Below are 24604 nucleotides of genomic sequence, written 5' to 3' on the forward strand. Positions count from 1 at the left end.
ATATAGTGAACACTAAAAAAAAAAATTTATCTACGATTACTTTGAAGTTTTTCCTAGCACTGCCATTGACTTTCAAAATGCTATTAAGAAGCATTATAAGCCCAGAGTGGACATATCTAAACTCTGCCTATTCTTCTTTAAAGAGAGAGATTATTTTGTGCATGTGTGTGTTGCTGGAAGAGGTTAATAGCTGTTGTTTGCAGGAAATTTTATAAAAATCAGTTTATATGTAAGTTGTGCTCAATATTGTTCCAGAGGGCTTGAATTATCCTATTTTCCACTGTTAGATTCAATTAACTTAGAACAAATAGAAACCTGCAGTTACCAAAATGTATAAACAATATTTTTCAGCTAAAAATTAAACAGTCCATGTTTCTACATTATATCAGTTTCTGAGACTGGATCCTGGGAGTTTAGAAGGGGTCATGCTGACTGAAGTTACGGCCATGACAACAGCTGAGCCACAACAGGGTGCTCTGGGCTATGAACTGGAGGAACCAAGCCTGTCAATCCCTCTTTGGTGGCTGTTAAGTGTTCTGCCTCAGTGCAAACTGGGAAGCTGATGCTATAAGCTCCAAATAGTGCATGATTAACCACAAGTCACTGTTACTGCTTTTCTTTTTTTTTTTTTTTTTTAAATAATATGCTCTTGTAACAGAAAGAAAGAAAAAGGTACTGGCATACATCTTAAATTACATTAAATTAAATGAATTACATGGATATTTTAAGCATGGTAAACAAATGTTAATTACACAGTAAATCTTGGGTGAAAAGCAACAAGGATGGAAGGTAGTTGGCGAGTCAGGGAGGAGAAGAGACGGAAGGAGAATAAAATCATGCTTTCACCATACTATCTCTTTTCTTAATGACCCTGTGTCTAAGATATCCTTGTTTGCCATGTTTGCCTTGTGAAACTTGTATTTATCCTACAAAATCCTGTGTGGCATCTTTTAAAAAATGTTCCATGATTCTTCTTCCCTTCTAGCTATATACTGCCACCATGAACCCTGCATTCTCTTCCCCTAGCCCTCTTACACATACCGATACACACACGGACACACACACATACTCATGTCAGCCTTGCTAATGCCAGTTTCCCTATGCTTCCAGAGGACCTACGTAGACCTTTAACTTTGATCATATAATGTGTTGGCTATCGGCTCAAACTTTTGATCCAATCAGACATGAAAGCTAATCCTAAATTGGCCACTTATTAGCTTTGTAAATTTAGGGAACTTAGCCTCAGTTCCTCTGCAGAAAAATAAGGTATTCTTTATACTTACTTCATGAGCATTAATTATGAGTATTAAATAGGAGAGTATAGCACAATTTCAAGAGTACATATTCTAGACAGCCTGACTACCTGAGTTTGACTCTGCTGGTTACTAGCTGTGAGATATATGCCTCAGTTTTCTCATCTGTAAAATAAGCTCAATAACAATCTCATATGGTTGTTGTGAAGGTTAAATAAATTAGTGAATTTTAAATATTTGGAATGGTAGCCTGACACATGATTAGTATTGTTGTTGTTTGATCTTCTTCCTTCTTATTTTCATTATTATTACATAATGGTAGAGTAAGGAACTCAACAAATCTTCCCAAAAATGCAACATTAAAACTGGATAGCACTATAAAAAAAAAGGACTTTCAATATTGATCAAGGCACATGAGTTCCAAAATACTGTTTTAAGAAAAACTACTGAACCTCAGATAAAGACAATGGAACTATTCCTAACTCTTCCTCTCTTCCAGTTCTGTGGGTGCAGTAGTTCTACCAGGTCAGGGAAAGCTGTAAAAACCAGCATCTTCATTGCCAGAGGTGCTGACTTCATTTGGATCAAGATATAGAAAAGTCTCATGCTCAGAGATGTCATCAAAAACAATAATAATTTTAGTGGCAAACAATCAGGGAAAGCCAGCATGGCAGTAGCCTAAGATTGCAATATTGATTGGGGCAGGAAGCAGACTGGCCAGAGTAACCAAAAATTTTAACGGAGACATCTGAGGAATAAGACCGCCATAGTGGACTTTGATAAACTCCTATATATCCTGGTGGACTGGAAGGCTGCATGCTGTGCAAAGGTACATACACACATTTGAGAGACCTGAGAAGGTCCTAACTATCTACACATCCTGCCTAGCCTTGTACATATGTAGAGGAGATGCAAGAAGTCCTGTCAGAAAATAAAATCTGAGGCAGGTTTGTTAATTAACTGGATGAGAACGTATTTTCCAATCTACACACAAATCTAATAGCAAACTCTGGAAGCCTTACTGGCTTAACGTGTTTAAGCATAATCTCTGGCCAATCACTGAATCACTGCTAAGCTATGGTGATCTCAGGGCCATCCTAGGAAGACAGGTTTTAAAAAAATGAGCAGCTACACACTGGAGGGGAGACAGACTATATAGAACTAGCCCACAAAAGATACTAAACAAATAAACAACAAAAAATGCAATAGCAGCAGTTCAGGGTAGGGGGAAGGATGAGATAAATCAGAATCCATAGCTGTTGCAACATATTATTTAATACAACCAGCTCCCAAAAATAATTATAAGACATGCAAAGAAAAAGGAAAATATGACCCATACTCAAGAACTAATCAGTAAATAGAAACTATTTCAGAGCCAGCCTAGATGTTGGAATCAGCAGGCAAAAACTTCAAAGCAGGTGTTATAAATATGCTTAAAGAAATAAAGGAACCATGTTTAAATAATTAAAAATAAATTATGACAAAATTATTAACTAAGCAGTGAGTATGAATAAAGAAACAGAAATGATAAAATAAAATCACATGAAAATTTTGAATTTGAAAAGTATAATAACTGAAACGTAAAATTCACTAGAGGGGCTCAACAATAAATGTCAGTTGGCCGAAGAAAAAAATCAGTGAGCTTGAAGATATTTCAACGGAAATTATCTAACTGATGATCAGAAAGAAAAAGAGAAAAATTAATACAGCCTTAGAACACTGTTGGACATCATCAAGCATACCCATGTATGTGTAATGAGTGTTGATACAGAAGAAAGAAAAAGGGTCAGAAAAAAAAAAATGACATAAAGGCATAAGTTCCTATAGTTGATGAAAAACATTCATTTACACATCCAAGAAGCTCAACAAGCTCCAAATAAACAAAAAGTGATTCACACCTATACACATAATATTCAAATATGTGAAAGCCAAAGGCAAAGAAAAGATCTTGAAAACAAAAAGAGAAAATACATTCTCCAAATAGAGGGGAATTACATAAGATTTAAGGGCTGATTTTGACAGTGGGGTGGCATATTCAAAGTACTAAAAGAAAACAAACAAAAAAACAACTGCTAACCAAGAATCCTATATCCAGAAAGACTACCCTTAAAAAATTAATGTGAAATAAGGACAATCCCATACAAGCAAAGAATGGCAGAATTTGTTGTTAGCAGACCTGCCTTAGAAGAATTTCTAAAAGAAGGCTTTCTGGCTGAAATTAAAAGATACCAGACGTAATTCTAATAAACATGAAGACATAAAAAGCACAGTGAAGATGATTATATAAGTAAATACAAAAGAGAGTTTTCTTTTCTCTTTACTTCTCTTAAATTCATTAAAATGACAATTTCATAAAACAATAACAAAACTGTTGGCATATAATACATAGGATGTAATACATATGAAAATAATAGCACAACTGAGGGGAAGGAAATAGAGTTAAATTTGAACAAAGATTCTGCATTTTACTGGAATTAAGTTAGTATTAATATGAAGTAGATTGTGATGTACTAAGATGACTATTATAATCCCTAGATAAATTACTAAGAAAATAATAAGGATAGTTAAAAAACAAACAAAGGAATTATAGTGGTACACTAGGAAATACCTATTCAACACAAAACATGTCGGTAAGGAGGAAGAGAGGAACAAAAGACGTAAAACATGTAGAATACAAATAGCAAAATATTACATAGGAATCTGACCATGTCAATAATTACATTAAGTGTAAATGGATTAAACAATAATCAAAAGGCAGAGACTGTCAGATTAGATTAAAAAAAAAAAATCAACTACTGTTGCCTCCAAAAGACACACATTAGATTCAAAGATACATATTAAGTTGAAAGTAAAAAGATGGAAAAATATAAAACATGCAAACAGCAGCCCTAAGAAGCCTGGAATGGTGCTACTATCAGACAAAGTAGACTTTAAGGCAAAAAATGTTATTGAAGAGAAAGAGCAACATTTCATAATAATACAGATAATTAATCAGAAAGATGTAATAATTATAATTTATAGTAATATTTTATAGATATATACATCTAACAATACAACCCCAAAACATTATTGTTGCTATTATTTTATCATCATTATTGTCATCTTCATAGTGTAATATAGTTGTTATAATACATTGTAATAGTTTGTTTACATATTTCCTTATTCCACTGAATTACAATCTCCCCAAGGGAGTAATCTTGTCTTATTCATCTTTCTATACACAGTACCTAACAGAGTACCTGGTACACAGTAGGTATTCAATAAATATTGTAGAACTGAACTTTGCCAGACCAAAATTCCCGTGTTAGAAAAAATACCACAGGTTCTTAGAGCCAGCTCTAGGGTCTCACAGCATTCTCCATATATTGGATAAGTGAGTACATGAACTGCCTATGGACGCTGTTCATATCTATATCTCTAGTTGGAATTACAGTTTTTGAATATAATCAAAGTGATAGAGAATGGATTTTTAAACAGTATATAATCAATTCTAACATTAGCAGTTTCATTAAAGAACCAGTGTTATGCTGAACACTGTACTAAGGCTAGAAAAATTATTTTTGAGGAAGAAATAAGCTTAAATAAGTGGATAGTAGCTAAAAACCACATGCTAGTAGCAAAACTGTAAGTGTATGAATAGTAATTAATGAGAAATATCTTTCTGAAAATATTTAAATACTAGTTTTCCATTTCAACTTGCTTTTAACCTTGTAACTAAGCAAAAGTATGGCATGTACTAAATGCATTAATTAAGTCCATCTGACACTGATGTTCAAAGACTTTGCAAAAGCTACAGTTGGGGAAACACATATCTGTATGTATATATATGTATATATATATATAGTGTTGTTTAGTTAGGTGCCATCGAGTCGGTTTTGACTCATAGCAACCCCATGTGACAGAGTAGAACTTCCCTGTAGAGTTTTCTAGGCTTTAGGGGAACAGATTGCCAGTCTTTCTCCTGTGGAGCCGCTGGGTGGATTCAAACTTTTGGTTAGCAGCTGAGCACTTAACCACTGCATGGTCAGGTCACCTTATATATAATATATATTATATATGAATTTAAGATGTAGATCTTTCCACCTGAATTAAAGTGGTGGAATTGTTTTTATTAAAAAAAAATGTAAAAACAGTACTGGCATATGCTTATTATATTCATTACCTTTATGATACTTTTCCAGATTCTCTAGGCTTACAAAAGAAGACAGATAAAGTATGGTTCCTATTTTCAGAGCATTCATTTGGCTTTAAAGACCTTTTGAAAGTGGTTTCTCAATTTTCTTGGAAATCAAGGAACTTATAAAGATTCAGAGGCAGGGTACTTGTATGAATTTTCTCCCTTGTCATCATAAGGAATGAGAGAAGCCTCCCCCTTGTTTAAGCTATAAATCAAACCTAACCAACAACTATTTCTCTCAATTGCTTTTTTGGAGTGTGGACATCTTAGAATTAAAAGAGAAAATATATTTTAAATCAAAGAGAACCTACTTTTCCTATGTCTAATTTTAACAGAATTAGCCCTTTGATGCTGCTGAGTATTCCTGTCAACTTCATCAGCAGAATTTGCCCATTTGAGCATTATTCCAGGTAAAAAGAATGGTGACTGGTAGCTGGCTTTATATCTCTTGTTGATTAGGGTCAATGAGGGGTACTTAATAGAGGGCTTGTGTTAAAGATCTGCAGACAACTACTTACAACTATTAATCAACAGAATAGGAATATTTTCTTGGTGATCTGTATGATTGCTCTAAACAAAAGGTTAAAAACCAGCAAGTATTAAACTCAAGGAAAATTTCCTTGGCCACTTAGCATGTATTCTTTAGAAAAGATCTTCAGAAAGACTCTAAAATGTAACCATTGCTGTCTGCAATCTTTGTAAAATGACCATAGCTTTCAGCTTTTCCCAATATCAAGTTGTATGAAATCACTGTTGGTTTCCAATCAACATTTAAATCCATTTTAAATTCAGATTTCTATAAACTTGCCAGTATCTAAATATGCAAAGCCCATTCTTGTCAGAACAACATTTTTGACCAAGGACTCAGTTACCAGAGCAGGAAAAAAACTTTAGGGATCTTGAGGGAGCCGCTTACACCTAAAAATGAAGTGCAGTTATATATATGCATATGTTTATATGTGGGTGTATATAGAGAAAAGCAGTTGAATAATTAATAAGCTTGCCCATCTGAAAGCTGAATTTTATGAAATGAACAATTCAGAGTTTATTTTCAATCCTTTCAGTTACAGATACATTTTAAAGTAATAAATCATTTGGTTTCATAATAATATCTCAAGGTGCTCTTACATATATATTACCTTACCTATGAGGTAAGCAAAAGTTTTATCCTCAATTTTAAATATCAAGAATTGAGGCTTAAAGAGGTTAAGTAACTTGACCAAGTTCAACTAATGAGTTATGGAGTTGGAGTGAGCACTCATATCTTTTTGACTCCTGGTTCAGGACTCCTTTTGAAAATTGGGAACTTTAACAAATTTTCACAAGCCTTGCAAGAATTGTTTTTTCCTCTCCACTGAGCTAATATTGGAGTAAAAACTTAAATCAAGACTCATTCCTTACAAAATTGGGCTTCAAAATTGTAACCCCAAAACCACAGCATTCCCTAAATATTCCCTTCTGCTCCTCCTACTTCTCCAGCAGGAAAGAGTTGGCAAAAACTTGATTACTCTTTTGCCAAAGCACACCCTTAAAGGAACAGAGCTATAAGCCAAACACCCTGGACTCTGTGATTATTAGAAAAAAAGGGACATGTGTAACAAAGCTTCATGTATGCTTGCAATAATCATGCATAGTGCACTTCTTGGAAAATTTTTGAAGTGTCAGTTAACTGGTTCACTAGTTTCAAAGTTGAACCAAGGAGCGGTAAGATATGCAATGAAGTTCATTAATAAACTTCACACATTTCATTCATTCAAATATGTCTTGGGTGCTTATCATGTTCTAAAAATAATGTTGAACATTGCAGATTGAATGAAGAATAAGATGGTCTATACTAATATCTGCTTAAAGAACTTTCAAGAAGCTTGAAGACTACTGTGAAAGAAAGCAAAGTAGGGTAAGTGTCAAAAGTAGAAAGATGGCGCTATGGGAATGCAGAAAGGTTACATATAGCCCTGTCTGGAGTAGAAGGGGTACCCAGGAGGTTTTCCAGAGGTGGTTGCCACAAGTGGTTTGCTATCAAGAGCTAACCTAACGGTTGGTGGTTTGAACCTACCCCACAGCACTGCAAAAGAAATGTCTGGCAATCTGCTTTCATAAAGATTATAGCCAAGAAAATCCTATGGAGTAGTTCTACTCTGTAACACATGGGGTTACTATGAATCGGAATCAACTCAATGGCAATGGGTTTGGTCTCGTTTTTTTTTTGATAATGCTTATACAGTCTTCAAGGATGAATAGGCCATCAAATGGTGAATTGAGGAAAAGAGTAGTATGCCCTAGAAGTTTAGATAAATAACATATAAAAAGACACAAAGTGAAAGCATCTGATGCACTCTCTGAAGTTTACCATGACTAGAAAATGTTGCAAAATTTAAATTTTGTATTTCTCAAGTTCCATCAGATTTAATGTTCCTTATTTTGACACAGTTGAATTTGTAAACAGAAGCCAGTGCAAACTAAATATTATTAGGTCTTTATTTTCCCCAGAATTGTTGGTGATGTTGCAAGGTGTTGAAAAGGCAAATCAAAGAAACAAAATACTTGGAAGGTCCTGCCTCATTATTATGTAAATCATGTAAGGAATTCACACAATTTTTCTGAAGGAATGTTTTAGAAAATGAAAAATCTTTAATGTTTTTACAACATAAAAGTTGCCCTTCCAGGAAAGAAAATTGGCTTAGTATATGTATATATTCAAAGGAAATAGCAACTTCCTGGGCCCTTCTAGAGGCCTACAAGGATTCTCACTTGGTGATTTCATGATGGTCTACAACGTTCTGGAGCTAAAAGGCAAGGGCAGTTAGGTAGACTTTAGGCCAACATTTCTTCCCGCTCAAAATGACTTTCTTCCTTTGCCCTTGTCAACTCACTTCCTTATCAACCGATAAATCTTATCTCAGACAAGTAGAAACTAGCTCCATGCTACAAAAAATAGTTGGATAACTAGTTTATTGATAGAGAAAGAGAAAAATAAATACTGGTCAATTAATGTGCGTATTAAAATAAGGATAAAGTTTAGTAAATATATACTGAGTTGCCTTTGATATGATTTAAAGGAAGGGTAATGAACATCAGACAAAAAAGAAGTATCCATCTAAATTGCAGTTTGGCTTGTAGCTTAGGAATCAGAAAACCTAGATGCTCTTCCTGACTCTACTGGCAACCACGTGGGCAATCCTGAGAAAGTCGGATCTTCTACTTGGGCCCAAGTTTCCAAACGTATAATCTTACGTAGTTGTGTTATGATCTCTAAGTTTTGTTTTGTTCTTTAGCATCTAAAACATTCCATGAAGATCAGGAATTTTAATTTTTAGATAAAAGGAAATAACTTGTTCATGTGAGTTTTACAAGACAGGACTCCACACAGACTTATTAAAACAGATTATCTTAGTCTTTTCTTTCTTGTTCTCCTGTATCTGATTTTACCTGGTAAACAAAAAACAGACAAATAATTTGGATACGGTTGCCCACAAAAGAAAAAACCACCAGATCTTTGGACGCGGTAAGTTATTACTCTTTCCAGAATTACAATACAAACTGCAGTAGAACATATATCCCATTTAAGGAAACTTTGTCCAAACTTCCTGAAAGCCAAAGAGCCACATAATTGGAAGCTAGAAATGCCTGGTTTGTGAATGAACTATTAAAAACATCCAAAGTTAGAATTTTCTGATGTATGGTACCATACCATTCATGGTAGTTTCTTAAAGAAAAACCTTAGGTGGAAGAAGAAGCTTACATTAAATTATTTTTGCAGGGATTCTGAAACAGATAGTTATTACCAGTTAATACATCACCACTGATAATTGAATACAGTCTGGTACTGGAGCCCACAAAGTAGGCAGGAAGAATGTGGTATTGGGGAAAAATTGTGGACATTTAGTTCAGCTTAACATTCTGGCAACCAAAAACAAACTGTAATTTGTGCATAGAAACTTCTGTTAAATCTACTGCTGAACGTTACAAAAAAAGAAGAAAAAAAAATGCTGAGCATAGAGAAATACAAGCATAAAGCAACATCTTTGCATTTCTCTGTGCTACCATTATCAGCTACACCCATTTCTCCATTGGAAGTGGGTTATTCTAACAATACTGTGTAGATTTGCTAAAACATAAATATCTAAAAAGACAAAAAAGGATTATGTTAGCCCAAAATACTATTGCTGCATACTGAAGACCAAGTCTAGGAAAACTTGGGACCCTTTTTATTGGTAGATTATAAGTAGAAAAACTATTACGATCCAGAAGACATAATATCAGTACTTGTACCCATTGCCGTAGAGTCAATTCTGACTCATAGTAACCCTATAGGACAAAGTAGAACTGCTCTGTGTAGAGTTTCTAAAGAGCGCCTGGTGGATTTGAACTGCTGACACTTTGGTTAGCAGCCTTAGCACTTAGCCACTACCCCACCAGGGTTTCCAGAAGACATAATAGAGAGCATACATTTCCCATGAGTAAAAAAAAAAGTATGTTATCAGAAGGAAAAAAATAAGTTAGCAGCAGTGGATGAATATTATAAATACTGCATCCTGGACAACATTAAAGTCTGGCTCCACATAATGGTAAGACGTATCAGGGACTTGCCAAGAAACAGCAAGACCTATAGTGTTTTCTGAATGAAGTTCACAGCATCTAACATTCTGTCCTTTTATAAGAGGACACACATATAAAGAACATAAGGACCCGTTCTATATAGGGAGAATTTTCTTTTTGGACACGAAAAAATTCAGAAAATAAGATAATTTTAATCAAGAATTCATTATGAATGAAACTATATTGACATCGCAGAGGACCCCAGTGTAAACACTCTTAATCATGACAAATGTTAATACCTGTCACTATTTAAGTTACATCTACCATTAAGAAAATGTGTGGAAAAAGAAATAAATATTCACATCTTAACTCAGAATTTGTTCTACATTACACATTACTTCACTGAAATGTTTGCTTTAAAACAATCATTTTTAATTCTCTGAAGAGTGATTTTTTTTTTTTTAATATCTGTTTCTTAAAGGAGCTGGCAATGAGTTTACTTGATTGGTTAACTGACAAGAATATATTAAATACCTATTATATGGAACAGTGATACAGAAGGGAAGCTAGATGAAAACATGTAATTACTGGATTCCTAGACAAACAGTCATTCCTGGAGAATAATAAATTAGGGAATATTCCTGGCCTCAAACTTTAGCAGGAGCTTAGGAAGGGGGGAACACTTGCTACAACCAGGCATCTAAACAGAGACTCAGGGAGATCAATCTGAGGAAGTAAAAACCCCCCACCCCATCACATGGTGTTAGATTAGATCTGAGACTCATGTATGTCGAATTAACACAGAAGTAGCCCAGAGAGAAGACACCTGGACAGAAGGTGTACTGGTGGTGATTAAAACAGGGACTCTGGAACCAGTCTGCATGAATTTTAATCCCAGCTCCACCACTTACTAGATGTGTGACTTTGGGCAAGTTACTTAAACTCACTGTGCTTTAATTTCCTCATCTGTAAAATAAAGACAATTATATAGTAACTATACATAAGGTTATTGTGAAGGTAAAATGAGTCAAGAAGTGAAAAGAGTGCTTAAAATAGTGAGTGGCACACAGTAAATAATGAATACAAGTTCAGTGTTGTTATAAGTGAGCCATCCATTCTCAGAACAAAGTGATTGTTTCTAATTCTCTCTGTCTCCTATGGAGTATTTTGGGATTTTTCTTCCCTTTTGGATTAAACCCATGTAATAAATTTTATTTGAATTTTACCTGTGAAAGAAGCACATGATAGTGCTCTGGGCGCTACACTCTGCAGGGAACAGCTAATAGACCCTTACAACTAAAATTAGACTCTCCTGGCCAGTTTAGCTGAAATTATGGTCAGAACTACAATAACGTATGCACTTTGTTCCATTGTACTCTCATTGTACTCTGCAAATTTCTGATTTTCTATGACAGCCACTGTAAAAGAGTAAGGGTAATAGTAGTAGCGTCAGAACCTGTCTAACTTCAGGGGGAATAATGACCAGGATCAGGCCAAGCTTTCTCCCTATGAAGTGTAGGTCAAAAGTACCTCCACTCTCCAACCTTTTCACCATTTCTGATACCAGCCATACCTCCCATGGCACTATTTCTCTTCTCGGTTTGATAATCCGTTATAATGACCACACAGAACTCAGACCATACTTACAGTTAAGTGGTTTATTAAGGAAGCAACAGTGCACAACTCCAGATCAGGATCAAGAAGCACAAAGGCAAAATCTGAAGGGCTTCCCTGAAGAGGAGAGCACATCCCTTCCTTCTTCAGCTCAGGACAGCTCACTCAGCTCTTCTTGGCCATGTGGGGCCTCCTCTCAGCCCCCTCAGAACGAGCCTCTCCAAGTCCCCTCAGAACAGGCTCCTCTTGGCTCTGCCATCTATTACTACCAACTCTGCTGCAGGGCCCTTTTCTGGGCCTCTGGCCACCAGTTCTTCTGCTGGATCCTTTCCAGGCCTGTTGCTGTCTTTAGTGTTATAGCCCTTGACTCGTGTTACAGCTCTTTTAGGAGGCTCCTTGCCCCCTCTCTCTGTTTCTTCTCTCTTCTTTTTGCTTCACTTTGTGCTTCTTTCTGTACAAAAAACCTCTGTGGCTTGCTGCATATATACTCAAACTCTGCATCAATTTCAAAGCATAGCCTTCCCACCAAGGCCACGAACTGACCAATCCCCTCTTTTTCAGTAGGCCATTGACACTTCATTTGCATAGTAGGCTACGGACACTTCATTTGCATAGTCTATTGTCCAATCCCTACGGAGTGTATATCAATCACAGAGCAGGCTGCAACCAGGACAAAACAAAAGGTAGCAAAACCAAGTTGTTCACAGTTTACCCCAGAACTGTCAATGAACTTGAACAAAGTAACAAACCCTCTGGGGTAGAAAATTGGGCAAAAGTAACTCATTGTTTAGGGGAAAAGGCTCTCAATCTATTTTTTGGAAAAAACGTGGCAAAAAGCCACATGTCTCAGGCTAGGTTCTGTAGAGAAGCAAAACCAGTAAAGCCTATAAATATACATAGAAAGCAATTTATATCAAGGAAATGGCTCATGCGGCTGTAGAGGCTGGAATGTCCGAAGTCCATAGGGCAGGATAGAGGTGTCTCCTGATTCATGTAGCAGCAGGGGCTGGCAAACCCAAGATTGGCAGGCAAGACCACAGGTAAGCTGCTAGTTCAAGTCCCAAGAATCAGAAGTCAGACAGACAGGTGAAAGCTGCAAGTTCCAGAGCGAGCAAAATCCACAAGCCCTGCTAGAATGTCCATTTATATTTGACACAGGCCACATGCCCAAGGAAACTCCCTTTCAACTGACTGGCTACTTACAGTAGATCCCATCATGTTGGTGATCACATTATATCAAATCTGATCATGGAAATGATCACAATATCCTACAACTGCCAAACCACTGAGAATCATGGCCCAGCCAATTTGACATACAACCTCACCCATCACACCACATAAAGGAACTAATTTCACCAAATCCCTATCCTAATGTTTTAAATTTGGGATGGGAGGTTGTTGTTATTTATCTGCTTCCCTCAAAGTAAGAATCCTACCTTATTCATCACTACACCTACTTATTCATCACCAACACACAGAAGAGTGCTGGGATACAGAACATGCACAGCAAATATTTGTTAATGGACTAATGGGCAAAAGACACAGACTCAGAATTAGAGGAACCTCAGTGATGATATAATTTTGTACCCTCATTTCATACATAAGGAAACAAAATCTTATACAAGATTGACCTAAGTTATGTTAAATATACAACAGAAATGAACACTGACTTCCGAATTATTTCTAGGCCCCATGTTTAGTATACTCATTTCCCTTTGAATGAGTCCCTAATGACTTATAATATATTAAGTCATTTTTAAAAAGGAAGAATCCGTAATATGAAAGGTGATATATATATGTAATTAAAATGTAATAAAACAGAAACCTCCCATGCATAAAATTATGATAGATCATCATATTTTTACAGCAACATATAACAAATAATTAGCATAGTGCACTTACAACAATACCTCGCAGGGGGAAAGCACAGTTGGCAAAAAACGCATATAACACACTCACTAGATGGATAAAAACATGGTAGGTTAAAACCCAATGAATTTCACAGTTGTTTTTCCAATTGTTTTCTAGGAAAAATTAAGGATCTTCATTATACAACCCAGGACCAGGGCAACAAAATGAATAACATCATGATTCCCGTGTTATTCAGGAAAAAGAATCACTAAAGAGCCTCCAGAAAACTATTACATTTTTAAGAAGGTATACTCTAAGAACGAATATCTCGATATGATTGGGCAAAGCAGGCCTGGTGACATAGCGCTTGGCTGCTAACTGAATGGTTGATGGTTCTAACCTGGCAGCAGCTCTGCAGGAGAAAAGACCTGACGATCTGCTCCAGTAAAGATTACAGCCCAGGAAAATCTACAGGGGCAGTTGTACTCTGCCAATTGGGTTGCTATAAGGTGGATTGACTCAATGGCCCACAACAACAGAAACGTTGGGTTTAAAAAAAGATTTAAAATGTTTTAGTAAAATTCTCTATATCAAAGGTAAATCAAAACAACCCAAATAGCAACAACAAAAGTATGACACACTAGTCACTGAAAAAAAAAAATTATAACGCTAAACTGTATTCCAGCTATCTATTCAATTAAAGGAAACCCTGGTGGCGTAGTGGTTAAGTGCTGTGGCTGCTAACCAAAGGGTCAGCAGTTGGAATCCAGCAGGCGCTCCTTGGAAACTCTATGGGGCAGTTCTACTCTGTCCTATAGGGTCACTATGAGCCGGAATCGACTTGATGGCACTGTTTTGTTTTTTTTTTTAACTCAATTAAATTATTAAAATAACAGCCAGTATTTAGTGAATACCTGCTGTGTACCAAGCAATGCTGGACACTTTTCCTAGACCACCTAGAGGTTCCCAGATGTTTTCACTAAAATACTTCTTCTTAATGGTTACAAAATAATTGAATGTAGGGATGTAGAATTTGGAGCTAAAGCTTAAATATTAGTTTCCCACCTCCTTAACTATTAATTATTATTATATAAAACTTTATCTTTAAACTTAAAAATAATAATAATAATATACTTCCTCCTCAAACCTTCAAATAATGATATAAGGAAATGAGCTTTGTTTTTCCTTCAGTTTGAGCACTTACTGGACCATTTTTGTATACCCACAAGTATAAATAAACAGACCTGATAATTAATTCAAGCTTCACCACCACTCTGTGAAGTATATATTATGACTCCCGTTTTATAGATGAAGACATGACTAGTCCAAGGTCATGTAGTTACAGTGGTAGAGAATATACATGAATCTGCTCCTTCTGAAACCAATGCTTTTGATACTTTTTGCACTATGCCACAATGATTACACTGAAGTATGTAGGAAGTAAAGTTAGAGCCTGCAGTTACGGGAATCTTTAGTGTTACCAATTCTCAGAAGAAACAATAGCTTTAGGGAAATATAGTCGATAAAAGAAAAGTTTTTTTCTTTATATTAAAATAAATTGAAATGTACAGAATGGTCTCTAGCTGATGGTTTACTTCATTTGTGGGAGACCACAAGAAAATGCAAACTATTACAATAGTATATTTTACAATTCATGTGACATGAAAATACCAGAATAAAATTTGAATGCTATTTTCAAATAAATGGCACATATTCTAAAAAACATAGACATAAAACCAGGAAAATTATCTACAAAGTAAAAGAATTGATATATTTGAATTAGAGGCAAGATAAAAGGTATAAAATTCAGTGTTATCCCTTTATCACTACTGAAGAAACAGGGATTTATGCAAAGACAGAAGAGAGGAAATACAGGTAGGAAAAATTCTGTGTGTGGTTTACGATACGAAAAGGCATAGATAACATTGTACCCATGGTAACACCAAGGAAAATCTGGGTAATATAAAAGACTATCTAAGAGGCAGAAAGCTTTGGTTAACTAATTTTCAGAGTAATGAAATTCTTTACCGGTATACAGTGAGGTGCAGCAGCTTCCAGGGGGCAAATGACAGGTCTGGATGCAGACAGGTAGAAAAGGAGTTCTGCCAATGACCAAAAAACTTTAACTAGTTGAAAAAAGACTAGAAGAGTTATTAGTGACCATGGAGTCAGGCAGGAAAAATTTGGTCTGAAAGACTCAAATGCAATTTGCTCACCATAAAAACCCTCTCTACTTCACCCTTTCTAAAATTTGCTGAAAAAAGGAAAGTGAAGTTAGACTTTAAAAGTAAAAAGGAACTCATGTATCCTCTTAGTACTAGGAAGTTCTGAATCTGGGCTCAAAAACCAGTCAAAAAAATTTCCTAGATAGGTAAAGTAGCAGTCCTTGAGATAGCAGTGGCACTAGTACTGTAAGGCTGGGGCTGAGCTAACCTTAGGTAAATTCACTCTTCTAAAAGGTGAGGCTTAGTCACAGATCCACTCAACCTTAGTGATTTCTGAGTTATTATTGCCTCAGCTTAGTCACTAAATATATGAAAAAGCTCCAACTCTCTGGGAAAAATACTTTTTTCTATTAAAAATGTCCATTGTACAATAATAAAATACAAGACATGCAAAGAAGCAAGAAAAGTGACCCAACAGAAACCAACAATTGATGTCTAAGGCAGTGAACCTAGCAGACTAGCAAACAATTTTAAATAATTATTATAAATATACTCAAACTTTATAGAAAAATAATGAATGAGAGAAAAGATAGTCAATCACAGCAGTGAACTCAAAACTATAAAGTAAAAAAAAAATTCTAGATATAAAATAATAATATATTAAATCATAAACACATCGAAAGGATTTAACAGCAGAATTAACACTGCAGAAGAAAGGACTGGTACATTTAAAGACAGATCAGTAAAAATTATTCAAAATGAAGTCCAGAGAGGAGAGAAAAAATATTAGAAAAAAAATTGTACAGTGTCAGTTATCTGTTTGACAATATCAAATGGTCTAACATTTGTGTAATTAGAGCCCTGGAAGGAAAACAGAGTGGGACAGAAAAAAAATTGATGGGGGAATTATTGATCTAAAATTTTTCAAATTTGTTGAGAAACATAAAATCACAATTCTAAGAAACTCAGTGAACTCCAAAGAGGATAAATACATGGAAAAGCATGCCTAGATATCATAGTCAAGCTACTAAACTAAAATGAAAAGAAAATTCAAAAACCAACCAAAAAAAAGAACATATCACATACAGCAGGACAATTATGAGTGACTGCTAACTTCTCAAGAAAAGAAATGTATTGCCAAAGACAAAGGAACAATAGCTTTCAAAAAATTCAAAGAGGGAAGGGCAGTCAAAGTAGGATTCAATAATCAATGAAAATATCATTTAAAAATGGAGGCAAAAAACCATTTTCATAAGTAAAACAAGAGTTTTTATTGCCTGCAGACCTATACTAGAAGAAATGCTAAAGGATTTTTCAGGTGAAAAATAAATAATACCACTCAGAGATCCAGATTTACAGAGAGACTCAAGAAGTTCCAGAAATGGTATATATTTTGGTAAATGTCCAAGACTTCTTCTAATATTTCCTAATTTCCTTGAAAGATATTTGATGTTGAAAACAAAAAAAACATTGCACTGGGTTGTATAACAACAGTAGGAATTAACCAAAAAAATAGAAACATGAAAATATATTGTAGTAAGTCTCTTAAATTATACGTGACATGGTCTAGTATTAATTCAGGTAAACTGTGATAAATTAAAGATGCACATTATAATCTCTAGTGCTACCGCTAAAAAATTAGTACAAACCTAAACCAAACCAAATTCACTGCCGTCAAGTTGAATCCTACTCATAGCAACCCTACAGGACAGAGTAGAACTGCCCCATAGTGTTTCCAAGGCTGTAAATCTTTATGGAATTAGACTATCACATTTTTCTCCTACAGAGAGGTTGGTGGGTTTGAACCAATGACTTTTTATTTAGAAGCAGAGTGCTTTAACCACTGTGCCACCAAGACTCCTTAAATTAATACAAAGACCTACAGAAAAAAATGTCAACACAGGAGAGAAAATACTAAAAGCTGTGTGATTAATCCAAAGGAAGGCAAGAAAAGAGAATCAAAAAAAAAACCAGAGAACACAGATAACAAATTTCCAGATGGTGGACCTAAAATGAAACATATTAATAATTACATTAAAGGTAAACAGAATAAATATTTCAATTATCAGGCTGAAATCATCAGAATAAATTTTAAAAACACTCAAATGGTGCTTACCATAGAAAATGTACTTTAAATATAAAAACACAGAGATGTTGAAATTAAAAGAATGGGAAACAATACTAGCACTAATCATAAGAAAGCTGGCTTGGCTGTATCAATAGGAAACAACACTGACTTGAGATTAAGGAGAAAAGGAGAGGAATATTCTACATGGGTTAAAGATAGACTGAGAAAGACAAGAAAGCAATCCTAACTGTATATGTATCTAATAATAGGTTCAGAACATGAGGCAAAAACTTACAAAACTAAATGGAACTATAGACAAATTCACAATCATATTTAGAGACTAGAATATTCCTTTTTCGACAACTAGAACAAGTGAATCAAAAAATTAGTTACAATAGAAAAGATTTTCAGCGCTTTGAATCCACCAGGCACTCCTTGGAAACTCTACGGGGCAGCTCTACTCTGTCCTATAGGGTCTCTAAGAGTTGAAATAGACTCGATGGCAGTGGGTTTTCATCGACCAAACTGAGCTAACATACACTGAGAGAATATTACAGTCAACACATACATAGTGGACATGTTTTTCAAGTACACATAGAACATTCATAAATGTAGACTAAGCTGAGTCATAAAACAAGTCTCAATCAATTTCAAAGAACTGAAATCATATAGAGCAAATTCTCTGACAACACAATAAAATTAAAAAAAATAATTAAAATAATTTAAAGAAAGTAAGCAACACATTCCTAAATTATGCATCAAATAAGAAATTACAACAGAAAGTTTAAAATATGTTGAATCATAGGATAATAATTTTAAAAACTTTGATATATCATAATTTGTGGAATGCAGCTAAGGTGGTACTAACAGGTAAATTCACAGCCATAAAATGCTTATACTGGAAAACAGGAAAGGTCTAAAATCAGTGACTTAAGTTTCCACGTTAAAAATACATTAAAAGCTACAAAAAAATGTTCCAATTACATACAAAGTAAGTAGAAAAGAATAATAAAGATAAGAGCAGAAATCAGTGAAACAGAAAACAAGCAATCAATGTCAATAAATACAATAGTAATTCTTTGAGAAAATAAATAAAATGGTAAATGTCTTACAAGATTGATTAAGAACAAGGGAGATGCGATGCATTACCAATATAAGGAATGAAAGAGAGGGCATCACTACAAGTCTTACAGAGATTAAATAAATATTAAACTGTTACTATAAACACCTTCAAGCAAATAAATACCACAATATAGATGAAATAGACACCATTCTCAATAGACTCAAACCGCCAAAACCTACTCAAAAACAAACAGAAAATCTGAAGTCTTTTACCTATTAAAGACATTGACTATGTAGTTAAAAACCTTCCTTTAGAGTAACTCTGTCTTTTTTTTTTTTTTTCAAAGTAACTCTGGGCTTACATGACCTCATTGGTAAATTCAATAAAATCTGTAAGAAAGAAATAATACTGATCTTACACAAATTCTTCCAGAAAAAAGAGGAGAAAGAAAAACTTCCCTACTTATTTTCTGAGGCCAGCATAAACCTAGTAACGTAACCTGACAAGAATATAACGAGAAAAGCAAATTAGAGACAAATATCTCGATTAACAAAGACGCAAATATTCTAAACAAAATAGCATACCAAATCTAGCAACATATAAATAGGATAATATATCATGACTAAATGGGGTTCATCCCAGGAATGCAAAGTTGGTATAATATTTAAAAATCAATCAATATAATTCACCACAGTAACAAAATGAGAATTCATTTACATATCTCAGTAGATGCAGGAAAAAATTTTTTGACAAAATCCTTATACCCATTTGTAGAAACGATTCCATTACTTCTGCTCAACATTGTATTGGAGGTCCTACTATTGTAAAAGCCAAGGAAAAGAAATAGAAGGCATAAAGTTTGGGAAAGAATACATAAAACTATCTTTATTTGCAGAAGACAAGAATGCATATGTAAAGAATCCGAAGGAATCTAAAACAAACAAAAAATGTACTACTCAAAACTAAGCTAATAAGCGAATTCAGCAAGGTCTTAGTATATCACACCAACATACAAGATTATTTGTATTTCTATATACTATCACTACCACTTATCTGCTGGTTTGTCGTACTGTGGTAGCTTGTGTGTGGGTGTGATGCTGGAAGCTATGCTATCAGTATTTCATATACCAGCAGGGTCACCCACAGTGGACAGGTTTCAGTGGAGCTCCCAGACTTAGACTAGGAAGGAGGATCTGGGACTCTACCTCTAAAAAAATTGGCCAGTGAAAACTTTATGTATAGTAGTGGAGCATTGTCTGATATAGTGCCGGAAGATAAACCTCTTAGGTTGGAAGGTACTCAAAACACGACTGGGGAAGAAATGCCTCATCAAAGTAGAGTCAACCTTAATGATGAGGATGAAATAAAGCTTTCAAGACATTCATTTGCTTATGTGGCACGACTCAAAATGAGAAGAAACAGCTGCAAACACCCATTAAAAATCAGAACTTGGATCCACAACGAATGCACATGGAAGAAGCAGTCAAGAAATCAAATGATGTATTGCATAGGGGCAAATCTGCTGCAAAAGACCTTGTTAAAATGTTGAAAAGCAAAGATGTCACCTTAAAGACTAAGGTGCACCTGACCCAAGCCATGGTGTTTTCAACTGCCTCCTACATATATGAAAGCTGGACGATGAATAAGGAAGACTGAAAAAGAATTGACGCCTTTGAATTGTGGTGTTGGAAAAGAATATTGAATATACCATGAACTGCCAAAAGAAAGAACAAATCTGCCTTGGAAGAAGTACAACAAGGATACTCCTTAGAAGCAATGATGGCAAGACTTTGTCTCACATACTTTGGACATGTTGTCAGGAGGGACCAATCTCTGGAAAAGGACATCACGCTTGGTAAAGTAGAGGGTAAGAGAAAAAAGGGAAGACCTTTAACAGGATGGATTGACACAGTGGCTATGTTGTAAACATAGCAGTGCTTGTGAGGATGGCGCAGTAACCTGGCAGTGTTTCATTCTCTTGTACATAGGGTTAACATGAGTTGAAACCAACTCGGTGGCAATAACAACAACAACAATCCAAAAATGTATAAAGAAGTGTAAAGGACCTAGACAGCCAAAATAATTTCAAAAAGAAAAAAAAAAATTTTCAAAGAAATTGTACTACCTGATATAAATATTTATTATAAAACTATATTTACTAAGACAGTGTGATACCGGCATAATGACAGACATATATGTCTATGGAATTGAATAATGTCTCTAGAAACCAAACCATAAATATACAGTAAAATGATATTTGACAAAGGCATTAATATCACTCAAAAGGAAAGGAAAACGTCTTTTCAACAGATGGTAGATACCAACTAGATATCTGTATTGCCAAAACTGAGCCTTGACATTTACCACACATCATACACAAAATTTAATTTGTGATGGGCTAGGAAAGGCTAAAGCTATAAAGCTCATGTAAGAAAACACAGGAAAATAACTTTGTTATTGGGAATAGGCACTGAATGCAAAAAGCACCAATGACAAAAGAAAAATATTGATAAATTAGACTTTGTTAAAATTTCTTCTCATCAAAAGAAATTATTAAGAAAATGATATTGTAAACCACAGTCTAGAAGAGAATATTTAGAAAACATATATCTGAAAAAATTTGCATCTTATATATATATTTTATATATATATATTAAAAAATCAATAATAAAAAAAGTAAACAACCCATGTTTTTAATGGGAAAAAATTGAGTTGGCCTAAGTAACTGTAGAAAATCATGTTTTGAGTGGAAACTGCATGATTAAAGATAAAAGGAACTGTATACTCCATGTAAATGCTATACTCTAATTGGTAAATTTGTTTCTTCCATGGATTTGGGTTAAAAGTTTTGAAACTATTTTACATGTACACTGGTGTTAAAAAAATAAATAAATGGATGGTTGACGGTAGGACCCACTCCACTGTTGGAGAAAAAAGTTATAGATAAACAAGAAATGAAGGCCAGACTGAGCCCATGAAACTGAATTAAACTTACAGACATCAGTATGAACTCATGTTTATACATACAGATATATATATATCTGTGTATATATCTGTATGTATAAACATGAGTTATGCATGTATGTATGTATACATGTATATACATATGAATGCAAATGAACAGATACAAAACCATTTACAAATAGACGTATATACATGTGTTAGTATGCATACATATACTACCTAGCTCTATCCCGTAACAGAGCCTAGGAACACTTCCTTATTACCAAGTGGTCAAGGTTAACATCACCAACAGTGTCATGTGGGTATCACGTTCCCCCTGATATGATGCAATGAGGAAGATATTTTGAGCCTGTGGTATTCTTTCCAAAAGCCCATAATTGCCATATAATCATTAAAAAAAAAAAAAATCAGATGAATCCAGATTGGGGATTTCCCACCAAACCCTGGCCAGTATTCATCAACACTGAGATATTGTCATAGAGCAGAGGAAACTGGGGTCACATGACAGCTAAATGCAATGTGTAATCTCTAATTGAATCCTGGAACAGAAAGAGGACATTCATGAAACTCATGAAATACAGATAAAGTCTGGAGTTCAGTTAACAGTAATGTACCAACATGGATTTCTTAGTTTTGACAAATACACCACGGCAATGCAAATTCTTAACAATGGTGAGGGGTATACAGGAATTCCCTGTACTATCTTTTTTAGCTTTTCTGTATAACTAAAACTGTTCCAAAATAAAAGCTTATTTAAAAAGAAAAATAGGCAAATACTTGGACTGATGCTTCACAAGAAAGGATATGTGAACTAGCAATAAACACACGAAAAGATGTTCAACATTACTAATCATAAGAGAAATGAAAAATAAAACCACCATGAGATGCCACTACACTCTCAGTGTAATGGCTAAATTAAAAACATGTTGGAGAATATATATACATTAACTAGTTCTCTCATGCATTGCTTATTCATTGCTCAGACATTGCCATTTTGGAAAATTGTTTGGCACTTCCTTATTAAAGTTAAACATTTGTGGTTTCTTCTTTCTTTTTTTAATTTTATTGTGCTTTAGGTAAAGGTTTACAGTGGAAATTAGTTTCTCATTCAAAAATTTATACACAAGTTGTTTTGTGACAATGGTTGGAGTCCTCGCAATGTGTCAGCACTCTCTCCCTTTCCCTTCCCACCTTGGGTTTCCCTTGTCCATTCATCCAGTTTTCCTATCCCTTCCTGCCTTCTCATATTTGCTTTTGGGTAGGTTATTACCCATTCAGTCTCCTATACGTGATTGAACTAGAGAGCATGTTCCTCACATGTGTTACTGTTTGTTTTATAGGCTTGTCTAATCTTCGGCTAAGAAGTGGACTTTGGGAGTGGCTTCAGTTCTGAGTTAGCAGACTGTCTGGGGCCATAGTCTCTGGTGTTCCTCCAGTCTCGGTCAGATTAGTAATTCTGGTCTTAGTGGTGTCTTGTTAAGAGTTAAAAATACACCTATCTAAAGGTTTAAAGTCAAGAAAGATGTGTGTCAGGGTTGTATACTTTCACCATGCTTATTCCACCTGTATGCTGAGCACTAATCTGAGAATCTGGACTATAAAAAGAAGAACGGAGCATCAGGATTGGAGGAAGACTCATTAACAACCTGTGATATGCAAATTACACAACCTTGCTTGCTGAAAGTGAAGAGGACTTGAAGCACTTAGTGATGAAGATCAATGATTATAGCCCTCAGTATAGATTATGCTTCAACATAAAGAAAACAAAAATTCTCACAACTAGACCAATAAGCAACATTATGATAGAGAAAAGACTGGAGTTGTCAAAGATTTCATTTTACTTGGATCCACAATCAACACCCATGGAAGCAATAGTTAAGAAATCAAATGATGCATTGCATTGGGCAAATCTGCTGCAGAAGACCTCTTTAAAGTGTTAAAAACAAAGATGTCACTTTAAGGACTAAGGTGTGCCTGACTTAAGCCCTGGTAAGTTCAATCGCCTCATATACGTTCAATCGCCTCATATGCATGTGAAAGTTGGGCAATGAATAAGGAAGACCTAAGAAGAATTCATGCCTTGGAATTACGGTGTTGGTGAAGAATATTGAAAATACCATGAACTGCAAAAAGAAAGAACAAATCTGTCTTGGAAGAAGTACAGCCAGAATACTCCTTAGAAACAAGGATGGTGAGACTTTGTCTCATGTATTTTGGACATAGTATCAGGAGGGATCAATCCCTGGAGAAGGACATCATGCTTGGTAAAGTAGAGAGTCAGCAAAAAAGGGGAGGACTCTCAATGAGATGAATTTAAACAGTGGCTGCAACAATGGGCTCATGCATAACAATGATCGTGAGGATGGCACAGGACTGGGAAGTGTTTTGTTCTGTTGTACATAGGGTCACTATGAGTTGAAACCACTGGATGGCACATAGCAACAACAACAATGATCCAGCAATTCCACTTCTAGGTATTTACACAAAAGAAATTAAAACATATGTCCACAAAGATACTTGTACAAGAATCTTCACTAGAACTTTATTCACAGTAGCAAAAACTTGTAAATAAAATGTCTATTAACAAAAAAAAAAAAATGGATAAACAAATCATGATATATTCATACAGTGGAATTCTTAGAAACTGAAGGAAGGAGCTCCTCATACATACTCCAGTATGGATGGATATTTAAAACACTATGTTAAGTAAAAGAAACCAGATACTTCCTGTATAAATCTATTTACACAAGTAGAGGGTCAACGAAAATGAGGAAAACTCTCAATGAGATGGATTGACACAATAGCTTCAACAATGGGCTCAAACCCTGTATCAAAGATCATAGAGAAGAAAGAGGACCGGGCAATGTTTCATTCTGTTAATATATAAGGCTGCCATGAGTCAGAGCTGGC

Source organism: Loxodonta africana, chromosome 7 (assembly GCF_030014295.1).
Source record: "Loxodonta africana isolate mLoxAfr1 chromosome 7, mLoxAfr1.hap2, whole genome shotgun sequence".
NCBI lineage: Eukaryota > Metazoa > Chordata > Mammalia > Proboscidea > Elephantidae > Loxodonta > Loxodonta africana.